This window comes from Protopterus annectens, chromosome 2.part0 (genome assembly GCF_019279795.1).
Source record: "Protopterus annectens isolate FY-2018-M chromosome 2.part0, PAN1.0, whole genome shotgun sequence".
NCBI classification, from domain to species: Eukaryota; Metazoa; Chordata; order Ceratodontiformes; family Protopteridae; genus Protopterus; species Protopterus annectens.
This window is the reverse complement of record NC_056728.1, coordinates 1,687,007,160-1,687,021,957: the sequence shown is the minus strand read 5'-3', so window position 1 is coordinate 1,687,021,957 and position 14,798 is coordinate 1,687,007,160. Positions and strand designations below refer to the sequence as shown.

At 37.8% G+C, this 14,798-nt stretch overlaps 1 protein-coding gene across 3 annotated transcripts in view; it reads right to left on the bottom strand.

Annotated features, from left to right (window-relative positions):
• LOC122793577 (cytosolic phospholipase A2 gamma-like) overlaps positions 1 to 14,798 on the bottom strand; it is a 1,122,344-nt gene that overhangs the window by 1,087,913 nt on the left and 19,633 nt on the right. The window contains exon 2 of one of the 3 annotated variants that reach the window (XM_044061746.1): positions 5,075 to 5,279. The exons of the other annotated variants lie outside the window; for them this stretch is intronic. The gene's annotated coding sequence lies outside the window, so the exon portion shown is untranslated. The remainder of the gene's footprint in view (positions 1 to 5,074; positions 5,280 to 14,798) is intronic. 3 annotated transcript variants of the gene reach the window in all.

Sequence of the window (14,798 nt, the reverse complement as noted above, 5' to 3'; positions counted from 1 at the left end):
TCAGGCCCATAATTGAATACAATGCCCCTTTTGGGATGTGCCTTACCCGACACCTGCAGCAACTGGAAAGACCCCAAAAGTACCTCACCAAGAGGATTATGGGCTACAAACAGATGTCCTATGCAGCTCGACTAAAGAAACTCCAGCTCTACTTAGTTGCTTACCGCCTACTCAGAGGCGATCTATGCCTGACGTACAAAGCCATGTCAAACCCAGAATTAATGGACATGCTCCACCTCAAAAAATCTGAGTCCCTTAGAGCTACACAATCCAGGGACCTAAACCTCAGCACAAAAATAAATAGGACATGCCGGAGGGACAGATTCATTTCCCAGAGGCTCCCCTCACTCTGGAATAGAATCCCAATTCATATTAGACATAGCCCCTCGGTGACCCTCTTCAAGCGAAATCTGGACACGTGGATGGGAGATAGCAAATTCACCCCTGGGATCTCTACTGTGTCCCTGCTAGACAGAGGCACAGTAAACTAATCTTAAAAGGGTACCTTCTGTTACCTACTTTAAAGAGGCACAGTAGGCTAATCTAATAGGGAGGCGGAAGCCAAATACACTCTGGCTAGGCTTATAAATGCCCTAGGGCAGATAGCCTAGTATCTACCTATGAAGATCAGAGCACAACAAGTTCATTTTGGCAGAATTATTGACATTCAGGGGTTGGGGATGGCATAACGGTTATTAGTTAAGGTGTTTACATCACATACAAAGTTTTGTTTTCACCGAGGGAAATTGTCTAGGCTTAAAATGGCTCCCCCAAGTGCAGCTAGCCTAGTAGTTGCCTATGAACCTATGTTGAAAATGTTAACAAAAAAAAAAAAAAAAGAAAGTATCATTGGTCTCTATTGATGCAGGGTTATAAATTTGTAAATGTGGAATTCTTCTATGATACCAGCAATATCAACATCTCCCATCATTCGTTAATGCCCATCAATCCCCACATATTCCTACCCAGGCGCCCACCTCTAAATTGCCTTCGTTTCCTACTCCATTCTTTCCTTTTCCATCATTCCTACAGCCTACACCATGGCACCTCCATGTCCCATTCCCTCATCACAACAACAACATCCATCCCCCTTTCTGTATCAGTCATTGCAGTTCCCCAGTTTTCATTCCAGGATTCTGTTCTTTAAGTCACTCCCTGCTGCTTCTATGTCTTTTTCTTTCAACTGCCTGAAGACCTATTCAATTGTTCTGCATCCACAACACTCCCCTATTGCCATCTTAATTTAAAGGAACAACCACCGAGATGTGCATTTACAACCTTGATCTAAACAACACTGTCCATTCTGTACCAAGACAAATATTCTCCCTAGCACATACCTGGTCCCTTACAAGTCTCCCTCATCTTTCTACCAGTTGAACTCTGTACTGCTAGAGCCAGTCATTCTACTCTCTAATCCTCTTCTCTCATAGTGTGATGGCTGCAAAGAAAAGCAAAACTTCCAAGAATGCTACTTCCAACCCAAAATTCTGGCATCCTTCAGACATTTCTCTATCCTTGCACGATAATACCTAAACTCTCTCTCCCCACAGAGGCCAGTGATGCCTAAATGCACCACAGGTGTTCATTCTTCCCCTTTTATGACTACATTTGTTACCTCCCACCATGTCTTACTAAATAACAAACTGGTTTCACTGTAATATGGTCTCTCCTGTCATCCAAGCCAAGACTCTCAATCCTTTTAACAACAGTGTTCAATCACCCAAACCACATAAGCATTTCTCTGAACTGTTGCCTTTGTCTACTTGTTCCACTGCCTCCAGCCTTTGTCAGTCTCATAGTACTATCCTCATTCTTCCTACAAGCCCTTTGCATTGTTCCAGCACCTTCATCCTCTGTCATTCTCATATGTATATACACTCTCCCTTATACTCACAAAAGGTGGTAGACGCTAATGATATGCTACATTCCCTGTGACATTCACAAAACACAAGCTTTATCAAGCCCAAGTTTGCCTTTGCATATTCTATCACAGTGACATAGAAACACTGGTGACATGGCACGACCAAGAACAAAATCTCTACTGTAACCCTTAAAATTTGTATATACTTTTTTAATCCCTCCATCACCCATGACCATCATGCCCAGTTAAGCTACTTCATTCTCCTCCACTTCCTGGCATCTAAAATATACAAAATGGAGGGCAGAGTAGATGCTCATCATTCTGCATGGAGTCAGAATATTTTTCTTTTTGCTCCTAAAGTATTCCTTGCTAGCTGGCAGACTTCTGCACACCTGCTGTGCCTACCTAGAATGACCATATAATCAGCTAATTTTGCACACAGATTTTCTCTTAATAGTCAAGCAAGCTTAAAATGCAGCACATCTTCACACCTTAAAATGTTAAGATCATGTTCTTAAAGTATAACACAATTAGTAAAACACGCAAATACACTTCCCAACACCAAACCAATGTGAACAAAAGGTTTAATTTAATGCAATTCTAAAACACTTTGAAGTTCACGTGTGTAAAGCAATAACAGAATATCCGGAAACCACCAGATCCAAGACAGTTTGCACTTTAGCTTCAGAAATGTACAAAATCAAAAATTATGCTAAAATAACACTGCTGTTTTCAGAATCATAAAATGCACTTCAGCATTTTATTTATTTATTTTATTTAACATTTGTTGACCGAGCTAGTCTAGCTGGATATATGTCCATTTTCAGTAGAGGCCCGGGGAGAAAAGCTCCAAACAGGAAATTGACAAAGTTAAACTAAACAATTCTACAGAATTAAAACTAGGCAATACTAAATAAATTGAACTAAGCATTTCTATACAGAAAACATAAAATAAACATTTTTTTTTTTTTTTTTTTACAAAATCACACTAGAAAGGTATGAGCAATTATTAGATAAAGGGAATAATAAATGTATCTTATTCTCATTATAGGAGAGTAGAAGTAGAGTTGAAGGCAGTGGATACAGGTGTAGGAATAGAGTTAAGATTATAGAATGGAAGAAAAAAGATATCAGTGGGGGTTAGTACATGGACAAAGCCAGTGTGCTTTCAGATGTTTTTTAAGATGTTTCTTGAAAAGAAAAGTAGAATTAATGGTAGATAATTCAGCAGGAAGTTGATTCCAGACTTTACCTACGGTGTTAGCGAAAAGAGAATCACCGGCTTTGTTATTAGCTTTGCTGGATAAAACTAGGAGCTTGTTAGCAGAGCGTAATGTAGGTAGATTATTGTAAGGAGTAATAAGATTAGACAAGATAGGAGTGTTGTTAGGGAGGTATAGAATCTTTTGTGTTATAAGCAATTGTTGAAAGAGTATATGGTTTTGCAGTTCTAGCCACCCTAGTTGTTTGATGTTAAGACAGTGGTGAGTTTTAAAGGGGGAACTTGTGATAAATCTAGTTATGCTATTATAACATATGGAGAGCTTAGTGAGGTTGCTTTTGGATAGGTTGGTATATATGACAGAGGCATAAAAGAGGGTGGAAATGAGGTGGGTCTGAGCAATTGTTTTCCTTGCAGAGGGGTAAGGAAGGTTTTTATTCTATAGAGTGTGCCAAGTTTTCTGTTAACAGACTTAATGGTGGAGTTTATGTGTTCATCATAATTGAGATGATTATCAATAGTTACCCCTAGTAGACGGGTTGTAGTGTCTGGGAAGATGTTGGTACCATTGTTAGAGGTTATAGAGAAGAAAGGAGTGGCTGATTTATGAGTAGGAGTAAAAAGCAATAGCTTTGTTTTTTTGGGTTTAAGAGGAGGCAGTGTTGCATAAACCAGTTTTCAACATTCTGAAAAACAGTTTGTGTGAGGGAATGGAGAGAGGATATATCATTGGCTGTACATATTAATGTGGAGTCATCTGCATATTGAATGCAGGTGGCTTGAGGTATGTTGATGTGTAAGTTGTTGATAAATAAGGAGAAGAGTAGGGGACCTAGGATGGTATTTTCCAAATACAGACAAGATACATTGCTCAATCAGTAGCAACATAGCACCAATCATTAATCCATCCATCCATCCTTAGCCCCTTTTACCCATTTTGCACATGGGGCTGGGGTGTCACTTCAACAGTGACAATAATCTCAAGCCAAGGTTTGCACCACTGGGTGGCTAGCCCTACCATGGTAGTTCATCCGTACCACTCACTCTCACATGCACTTGCACCTACAGCCAATTTAGAGTGTCCAGTCCACTTACTGCATATCTTCAGAGTGTGGCAGGAAACCAGAGCACCCAAAGGAAACCCATGCAATTGCAGGAACGACATGCAGACCCCACACAGAAGGCACCCCAGCTGAGAATCAAACTGGAGAACCTCTTACTGTGAGGGGGTAATGCTAACCGCTTCACCACAGCAGCTGCCTTAATGATGCCCACTAAGCATGGCTGCACCTTTAACAGCAAAACCCAACCATGTCACAGTACCAGAATATAATGTCAGAACCATGGCAGTTGAGATCCATGGTTTACCCAGAGCTTCCTCTTTAATATTCCCTCTCTTTTAATGCCAACCCCATTCCCCTCTGCACTGCCTAAAATATTTCAACTTTAATACAGAACACCCTGTCTGGCCCAAGAACTATTAAATAAACTGTTTCCCCTTGAGTTCTGTCATATTTATAAATGTTGTTGTTAAACACCCTAAACTACAAAATAAGCTACTAATGCAAAACAAACAGCGCGTCCTGATTACATAAACATATGGTTACCACTGTATATAACGTCCATTCTAATTACCTGTCATTTAGCTGATCTTCTGTTCTGGCCAGTGGATGGACCACAAAGTGAATGGACATCATGATTACATTTCAAGAAATAAATAAAAACAAAGTGCATAAAATAACATCAATTTCTTAAAAAAAACACAAACATAACTAAGTTTAATAACAGAAGTATTTAGCTTGACTGCACACAGTATGGCATATATATATATATATATATATATATATATATATCTATAGAGAGAGAGAGAGAGAAATACATCTTCCTATTGACCATTTGACATATGAGTTTTTCACAAACACGCTCATGCACATGCACATATACTCTCTGTCCGTGTATCAACAAATATAACATACTACTCAACTCCTTACCTCAGGAACGAGGAACAAGGAAAAATGGGAGCAGGCAGGTTCAAAGGAACGAACATCATAATACTGCTCTTCTGTACTTAGAAGGGTGTTAGAATAACAGGTTCTGCATTAGCATGTATTTTCTGAAGTGTCTGAAGCACATGGAATCTGAAACTCAGTTGTCTGCCATACGTAGTTGCTGCATTCCTCACATTTCTGCTGAATACTGCACATTTTATGGAGAAAGCATGAAAATAAAAGGCAAAGTCAGGGACATTATACGTAATTAGGTGAGTGCGGAGCACAATCAAAAACTGACCTACAGCAGGAAGGTAACATCAGTTCCTTTAGCTGCATGGTGATCGCTGTTTTCAGCTTCTTTAACTTTTAAAGTAAACTGCAGTTCCCAGTTGTTGATCACATTGCATGTAATATAATCCAGTTTGTAATTGCATTACAGTGTAATCGGCACATGGGGAGTGGCAGTTTCTTTTAACTGTACTTCAAATGAGGTACGACATGCAATTCCAATTTTGGATTATATTACATGCAGTGTGATTGACAACCAGCAACTGCAGTTTACTTTCAGAGTTAAAAAAGCTGAAAACAACGATCACCAGGCAGCTAAAATACCTGATGCTAAGAATGGTGCTATTTATTTCTAGAGAGCCATTACCTTAGCATCAAGAGTAAAACGTTTTTTTTTTAACCAAAACTTAAAAGAAATGCCAGCTCCTGTTTGCCAATCATGTATAGTGCAGGTAGGACTGATAAAAACATTAAATTACATTGGCTACCAGCAATTGCAATTTCCAATTAAATTTATGTAAAAAAAAAAAAAAATCACCTGACATATTTTCGGACCTGATGCAAACAATGCCTTTTCTAAAACAAAAGGTGCTAATACAAATGAAATATTTACATCTGAAAAATAATTATTCCTTATTATGCAAGACAAGTGTTGAATACAGTGGGAATTATTTTATAGACTGACTGGAACAATATAGGACATTTGTTGTTTTCCCATGGGAACCAAAACATTCCAGGGGAAAGGTCAAAGGAGCTTATTTGAAATTGTGAGGAAGTGGGGGGATGATGTCAGATTATTGGGTAGTACTATATAGAACAGAGTGAGAGCAGGACACTCTGCAAAGTTTAACTGTTAAAATACAAAGAAATATTATAAAAAAAGTGTCAAGATAGAGGTAGGTGGTATTTTTAGGGCACATACTAGGGAATGCTGAAATAAAAAATAATGTTTTCTGTAGGCTGAAACTTTGACACTCTCCCTTTAAGTCTCTTTTCAATAAAGATGAACAGATTTGTCATTACCCTCCCATCATAGGCTCAGGTTGTGTTAGTTTACAACATGTAACAGCTGCACTGTTTTAGTGTGTAAGACTCTTGGCAGTGGGCCTGTCTTTAGATTATACAAAATGTTTCTTAGTACTGTATTAACAATCTATGAATTATTTTCCTGCTTGTTTCAGTTGTAGCTGGATTAATATCTTGCTTACAGTTGATAATCAAGTAAATTCAATATACTGGGGAACAGAAAATATACCCCGGGATTCCACCTGTGTCACTGCTGGATAGGGTGCTGAATTGTCGGAACATGGGCTAAATTCTTGGCTAGGCATGTAAAGGCCTCAGGGCTAATAGCCTAGCAACTTCCTATGATCCTTCCTATGATCCTATACTACCAAGGACTAGACAATCCGTACAGTTGCATATTTTTCCATTCTCCCTACACATCTCTGCAAAGATTTTTTACAAGAGGTACTTGTAGAAGGCACACTTACTGGAGGCTCACTGATTCTCAAGGTGGAAACTACAGTTTGCTGTTTGAGAGGGATTACAGCTGAGGCAACTAAGACTTATGACACGTTACTGACAACCTCATAATGTATCTGTTTTGACTCCATTTAGATGGAACAAACTGAAATAGGAGTGAGTTATCACTTTCTTTATTTAACTCTATTTGATTCGCTGTCATAGAATGTTGCAGATTATTGTAGACCTAGCACATACAGAGCCCTTTCTTGTCTGTCTGAACACACTTATAATAAATGGAATATCACTAGAAAGTTGAATTCATCCTGTTACGGAAAGGATGGTATGCTACCTGACATAAAGGATACAAGGTAGGTGCTTCCAGTAACAGGTTCATTCTGATTTTCCTGAGTAGCTGCAGTTATGATTACTACAGTATAATACTTAAGGGTTTTAATTTGACTGGTTATCACATATTCTGTAGTACTTGTTTCCCCATCTAAACAATGTAAATAGCATTTGCTTATCACATCACAGATACAATGATGTACAAATACCTATGCATAGCCAGGGACAAGATGTATATTAAATGTTTGCATTAATTGGGCATTAGCCACATAGGATAGGAATGCAACACATAAGCTAGAACCTATTAGCTACCAATATGAGCAGATATGCAGAATATGTATAAAAGTGGAGATTTCTCCTGCTGTAACTTGGATGAACAACCTATGGTATACTTTTATGACCCCAGACATAATTTGTCTGAATAGTGGTAGTGCTACAGGAAGGACTTTTCTATGATACGATGCAGGGTAAGGGTTAGGGGCAAATGCAGAGTTAGGCATTAGAAAAGTGAGCAGGTGGTGAAGCATCACATTACTAAAGTCTGCTAATCCAAATCATAGCCCTGCCCCTGTTACAACCATAATCCACACCTTACCTTAAAAAAAAACCTTTCTGTAACGCTACTACTACACAAGACATACGCAGACACACACATCACATAGGTGCAGTATACAAAAGCTATCGTCTTTCTTAACTCTTTCTCTAACACTAACCTGCAAATGCACAAATACACTTGCTACACTACACCTATCTCCTTACATAACTCTTATTTTAACCCTAACCAGTTAATACTCACACATCTCACACAAACTCTCATCTCAAACCCATACTCACCTCCAAAAATCCATATTCCTGTATTGAACATTTCCAACCCTTGACCAAACATGCACTGACATGAACAAACAAGCACACACTTATTTTACAAACTAATAATTCAACAAAATAGCTGTAAACTGTGTGTGTGCCTCTGTATATATATATATATATATATATATATATATATATATATATATATATACATATATATATATATATATATATATATATATATATATATACATATATATATATATATATATATATATATATATATATATATATATATATATATCAAAAACAAAAAGTAAAAAGATCACACAGACAAACCAATTAGTAAAAGTTACAAGAAAAATTTAGCCACGCTACAGTTTTCAGCCATATAGTTAAAGCACTTTATGTTCTTAAGGGATCATTTCCATATATCCCATGGGCCTCTGTCTATTCCAAGAGCACAGACCAAAAACTTTAAAGATATGCATATAAATTTGGTGGTTGCTGTGGTGCAGTACTGTGTTATTCCCTCACAGCAAGAGGTTTTCTGGTTTGATTCTTGGCTGAGGTGCCCTCTATGTGGAGCCTGCATGTCCTCTGTGGTCATGTGGGTTTCCTTTGGGTGCTCTGGTTTCCTCCCACATTCCAAAGACATGCAGTAGGTGGATTGGACACTCCAAACTGGTTGTATGGGAGAGTGTGTGTGTGTGTGTGTGTGTGTGTGTGTGTGTGTGTGTGTGTGTGTGTGTGTGTGTGTGTGTGTGTGTGACGGAGTGGTACAAATGAACTACTGTGGCAGGGCTAGCCGCCCAGTGATGTAAGATCAAGATGATTGTCACTGTGGAAATTACACCCTGACCCCTTGTGCAAAATGGGAAAAGGGGTTTTGTGTGTGTGTGTGTGTGTGTGTGTGTGTGTGTGTGTGTGTGTGTGTGTATATATATATATATATATACACATATACATACATATATATATATATATATATATATATATATATATATATATATGTATACATACACGCACACACACACTCTTGCTGCAACAAACCTGATTTGGTTTATAAATTAAATTAGTCATAAAGTCTACTTTTTCAAGTTTATGTGCAGGCTCTAACTTCAGGATGTTACAACTGACAAAAAGATAATTATGCCATGTATTCAATGTAAATTCAATGAAAATAAAACAACCACTGCCTTCATGACTATCGAGAAATAAAGAATAAAGAAAAGGCCAATCACTGAAAGTTTACTGACTTCCCCCAGTGTAAAAATAATACTCACAGTTTCAATACAATTCATCTTCCAGATAAGAAAATAGGTCATATTTTCCATCTTCAGGATAATACCACTACGTATTTTAATATCCTGGTAGACAACTAACAGGTTCAAGCAACCTGGCTTCCTTTTAACTCTCACATATACCAGGCAAACGTAGATCCTTCTACCAGCAACCATAAACACACGACAGGTATGGCCCCCTCAAGCCCTCACTGAAAGGGATCAAGACTAATTGTTAAGCAATTATTCATGTAAATGGATATTAATTGGAATCTGTGGCTAGACTACAAATATTGCATAGTATTAATCTTTTTTTGTGTATTTGGCATTCCTTGAACTGCAAGACCATTTTTATGCTCATTGTTATTCAGTGTTTTATGATCTCAGTTTGACCACTTTTTGTGTTAAGCTATGAAACTAGGAACAATCATCATAAAATCAAGCCTCTGCCCTAGAACTCCTCTCAAGGTGTTTCATGTCACAAATCTCTATCTCTCTCTTTCTTTCTTGTGCTGCTGTTCCTCATATACTCCCTGGAGCATGCTCTCTGCCATATATTTGTCTTCATTAACATGCCTTCTGGGAAATGTTGGATCTGTTTTGGTATAAGCTTCTACTAGAATATCAGCTTCCCATCCCAGTTCAGCCACCATGCTACATAACCCCATCAGCTCAGAATCTCTGGTTTTAGCTCCGACAGAGGAGTTGTAGGCCCTAAATAACCCATCCACATTCATATGGTAATTACCTGTAACACAACCAAGAAAGTTTAGAGTTACTAAGATTCTTTTTTCTAAATAATCATTGGAGAGGTGCATGGTCCACAAACAACAAGAACTCTGCCTAACAAGTAATACTCGAGAGTTGTTAGAGACCACTACATATTCTCTTTGATTGCTGTATATCTCCTTTTGGCAGTACTTTTGTTTGTGACTTATTTAACAATTCAGGTGTTCATTCCCTTTAACTGTTTGCATCAGTACTGGTCCAGTGCCTACCTCAGAGTTATCTGTAAATACAGTTGACTTACTGGATAAGTCCAGAAGGAAGACAGGCCCAGAGCACAGCATTTCTCTTAACTTCTAGAGAGCCTGGTCTGTCGTCTCTGTCCACTTACCATTTAGTGTGGCACTGCGCCTGGTCAAGTAAATCAGACGGCATGCTATAGCGGCAAAGTTAAGTATAAACTTGCAGTAAATGTTTTTAAACCATAGAACAGTAATGAATTGTCTTTTGCTAGTAATTATAGGCTAATTAATTAGAGCTTCATCCTTCTCTTCCTTAGGCTTTCCTGTCCTTCCTATCACATAGCCTAAGTATTGTGTTTTAACTATGCACAGTTTACTCTAAGCTGGATTGGATGTTATTCCATGTTGATGTTAAGAGGTTAGGACAATTTAGACCTTAGAAAGGTAACTTTTCCAGTCTTCAGAGACAATAACTGTGCCAGAAAGGTAAGATGTTGCATACTGGTATAGGGGTCCTGGGATCTGAACCAAAAGCCTCTGAAACAATGCTGGAACTGCAAGAAGGCCAAATGGCATGATCTTATACCTAAAAGGCCATGAGGCATATAGAATGCTGTTTTCTTCTTGGCCTCTGAAATTAAATTTGGGCATATTATTTAACATTATAAAGCCGTTACAAAATCTTACAGCCTCAGCAGGTTCAGAAAGTTTTATAATGTTTATTCTATCTACTCTGAGATTTCTGAATGACCCAAGGTTATATATACTTTTCTGTATCTCTTCAGTAACTGATAGGCATCAGGACTCTGCTAGACAATATGGTTTCAGATGTACTTTTTCACCAGGGACAGTCTCATTGTTACACTAGATTAAATTAGTTTTGCCAGGCAGTTCTGAAAAATATGTCTCTAATCCTGGGTGTCAATTCTTTTTAACTTCCTAACTCTGGGCTAATGACGTCACATCAATCTGAACTTCAGAATATGCAGTGAGATTTTTAACCACTTCTGCAGACATACTCACTACAGAAACTTCAACTTCTTTCCAAGATTTACTAACATTTGTGTGATAGGACAGTTCTGGTTTAATCTTTCAAGTATGTCTCACTTTGTAATTTAATTTATACTTACTGTTTTCTCTCTCTTCGAAAGAGCCTTGCCACTGGGCAAGAAATATGATCTCAGCAGTGGGTAGCAACACAAACACTTTGTATCCTGCCTTAAACTAATATAAAACAAGCATTTCTATTGTATGCTCTCAATTCTGTTTATATCTGATGCCACACAAACTTGGAGAAAAAGAAATAGCTGATTTTTTCCTCATCAAAAGCAAGTGTTTCCTTTAGCTAGCAACAGAAATGTACTGGTTTTGCAAAACTCTAAAGTCAAAATGATGCTTCTGTTTACTTGTGCACTAAAATACTCATACTGAAAACATTCACTCTCCATTTACCATCTTTATCCAGTTCAATAACCAACTGTGCTGGAAAATATCACTTTCAGTGGTAAATAAATAGTGGTTTTAGTTCTTATGTTATACAGGCAAACTATATTTATGACTATATATATTACATGTTCAGCCTGTGAGAAATATATATATATATATATATATATATATATATATATATATATATATATATATATGGGTTCCATACACTAGATCAAATTTTCACTAATTCGAAATAGTGCATGGAATGCTCACTGCAGTGAAAGTGCACTTAATCAAAAGTGCACTTACGCGAAGTTCAGTACAACGAACGGGTGTTGTACTGAACTTCCGTGCAGTACTCATGGACCTTAGGGTTAGGGCACGGGTCATAGTAAGGGGATATAAAAAACAAGCAATGTCCTCCACTGTGGTGTGATAGTCACAAACCTTAGGGTTAGGGCATGGGTTAGGGTAAGGGGATAGCTTTATTATCTATCCCCTTACCCTAATCCATGCCCTAACCCTAAGGTCCGTGACTATCTCACCATAGTGGAGGACATAGCTTGTTTTTTTAAGTCCTCCACTGTGCTGCTGTGTTTTCGGTGAAGTGCACTTATGCAAAAGTTCACTTTCATTAAAGTGAACTTTCGCAGAAGTGAGGCTTCCTATTACAAGTTCAAAGTAGTGAACATTCATTCTTGTAATAGGAATCCATATATATATATATATATATATATATATATATATATATATATATATATATATATCTTTATATCTTTTTTGCAAACTGAATCAAAATACATTTTTATTTTTTATTTATTTTACATTTGTTGACCGGGCTAGTCTAGCTGGATACATGTCCATTTTCAGTAGAGGCCCGGGGAGAAAAGCTCCAACAAATCATACAAAGTTAATAGAAAGTTAATATAGATGTTATGACACATATTATAAAAACAGCAATTGTTACATAAAAGCATTTTTTTTCACACAAGTAGTACAAATTAGAATACTCATAGTGATTTTGTGAGAAGGTACAATATACATATATATGTTGTATGCAATAATATTGTTTATTGATACATAAAGGGAAGATAATAAAGGATGTAGGGTAAGATTTAGTGAATAGGAAAATAATTAGTCAGGGTTAGTACAGGAGCATAGCCAGTGTTTATTGAGATATAGTTTTAGATTCCTTTTAAAAAGTGAGAGAGAAGTCTGAGATGTGATTTCAGAGGGTAGTTTATTCCATATTTTTCCAACAGAGTTAGAGAACAAGGAGTCACCTGCTGAGTTGTTGGGTTTAGTAGTATTGATCAGCAGTTTGTTTGAGGAGCGTAGATTTTTTGAGATTATTATAAGGTGTAATGAGGCTAGAGAGTATTGGAGTGTTGCTAGGTTGATACAGGGTCTTGTGGACTATTGTGAGCTGGTGAAATTGGAGCTGGTTAAGAAATTCTAGCCAGTTTAGATGTCTTAGATTTAAACAGTGATGGGTTCTAAAAGGAGAGCCTGTAGCAAATCTAGCAATATTATTATAGGATGTTGCTAGTTTATTGAGGTTGTTTTTAGAGAGATTGGTGTATATAGGAGAGGCATAGAGGAGAGTGGAGATTAGATGAGTTCTGGCTATAGTGGTCCTAGCTACTGGTGTAAGATAGGGTTTAATTCTGTAAAGGGATCCTAGTTTTTTGTTAACTAACTTTATTGTGGTGTTTATGTGAGTATCAAAGTTAAGATTGTTGTCTATTGTTATTCCTAACAGTTTAGTGATTGGTTCAGGAGAGATAAGAGTACCGTTGTTAGAAGTGAGATTGAAATGTAAAGAGGTGGATTTTCGGGTTGGTGTGAAGAGTAGCAGTTTAGTTTTCTTGGGGTTTAGGAGGAGGCAGCGGTGTGAGAACCATTGTTCTACAGTGTTGAAAGCTTTTTGGGTAAGAGTCTGAAGTTCAGTTTGAGAAGTGGCTGAGCAGATTATGGTAGAGTCATCTGCATACTGAATGCAGGTGGAGTATGGAATAGCTGATTGCAGGTCATTAATATAAATGGAAAATAGGAGTGGGCCTAATATGGAGCCCTGTGGGACCCCGAGGGAGATAGAAAGGTGATTAGATAGTTTATTTTGCCAGAGTGCAGCCTGCTGACGGTTTTCAAGGTAAAATGTAAACCAGTTCATAGACAGAGGATGAAGTGAAAGAGAATTCAGTGTGTGAAGGAGTAGTTGGTGATTAACCATGTCAAAAGCTTTAGATAAGTCAATGAAGACTGCAGATGAGAGAAAGTTTTTGTTGCGGTTATTGTTGATGCAGTTTGTGAACGATAGCAGGGCAGTGGTGGTACTGTGGAAAGGTCTGAAACCATGTTGACAGCTGGCAAGTAGGTTGTTCTGGAGAAGGTGGTTAAGAAGTTGTTTATGGATGTACTTTTCCATAATTTTTGCAATAGGGGATAGTAAAGCTATGGGGCAAAAGTTAGAAAAGTTATTGGAGTTCCGCCCTTTATGTAGTGGGATGATATGAGAAATTTTCCAGATAGATGGGACAGTTCCTTAACTTATGGATCTATTTATCAGAATGGAAATGGGATAGGCAATGGCTTTAGCTCCTTTTTGCAGGAATTCTGCTGGGAGTTTATCAGCTGAGGGGGTGGTAGGTTTTAACTTTTGGAGAAGGGAGGAAATAAAGGAAATAGACACTGGTTGTAAGTGAAATAAAGGGGGTGGGTTTGTAGAAGTGGGCAGGTTAGAGGTATCAGGAGATAGGTGGCTAGCTAGAGTTTGGATGGCATCTGTGAAGAAAGAGTTAAAGGCATTAGCTGTTTGTGTGGGATTCTCAGAGTTTGAGCCTTGTGGTTTGGGTGTGATTGATTGGCCTGGGAAAAGAAGATTGTTAATACTAGTCCAAAATTTTCTATGCTCCTTGTGAGAGGTTTGCTGTAATTGGAGATAAAAGTTCTTTTTGTCTAGCAGGATGGCTTTTTTTGTAATGTTTCTATGTTCTCTAAAGGTTTGGCGGTCTGTCAGATTCTTAGTAGTACGCCATTTTGCCCAGGATTTGTTTCGGAGAAGGATTTTTGTTTAGTATTGTTAGTGAGCCAAGGGGCTGGTTTAGCTTTGGTTCTTATAGAGCGAGTTGGTGCGTG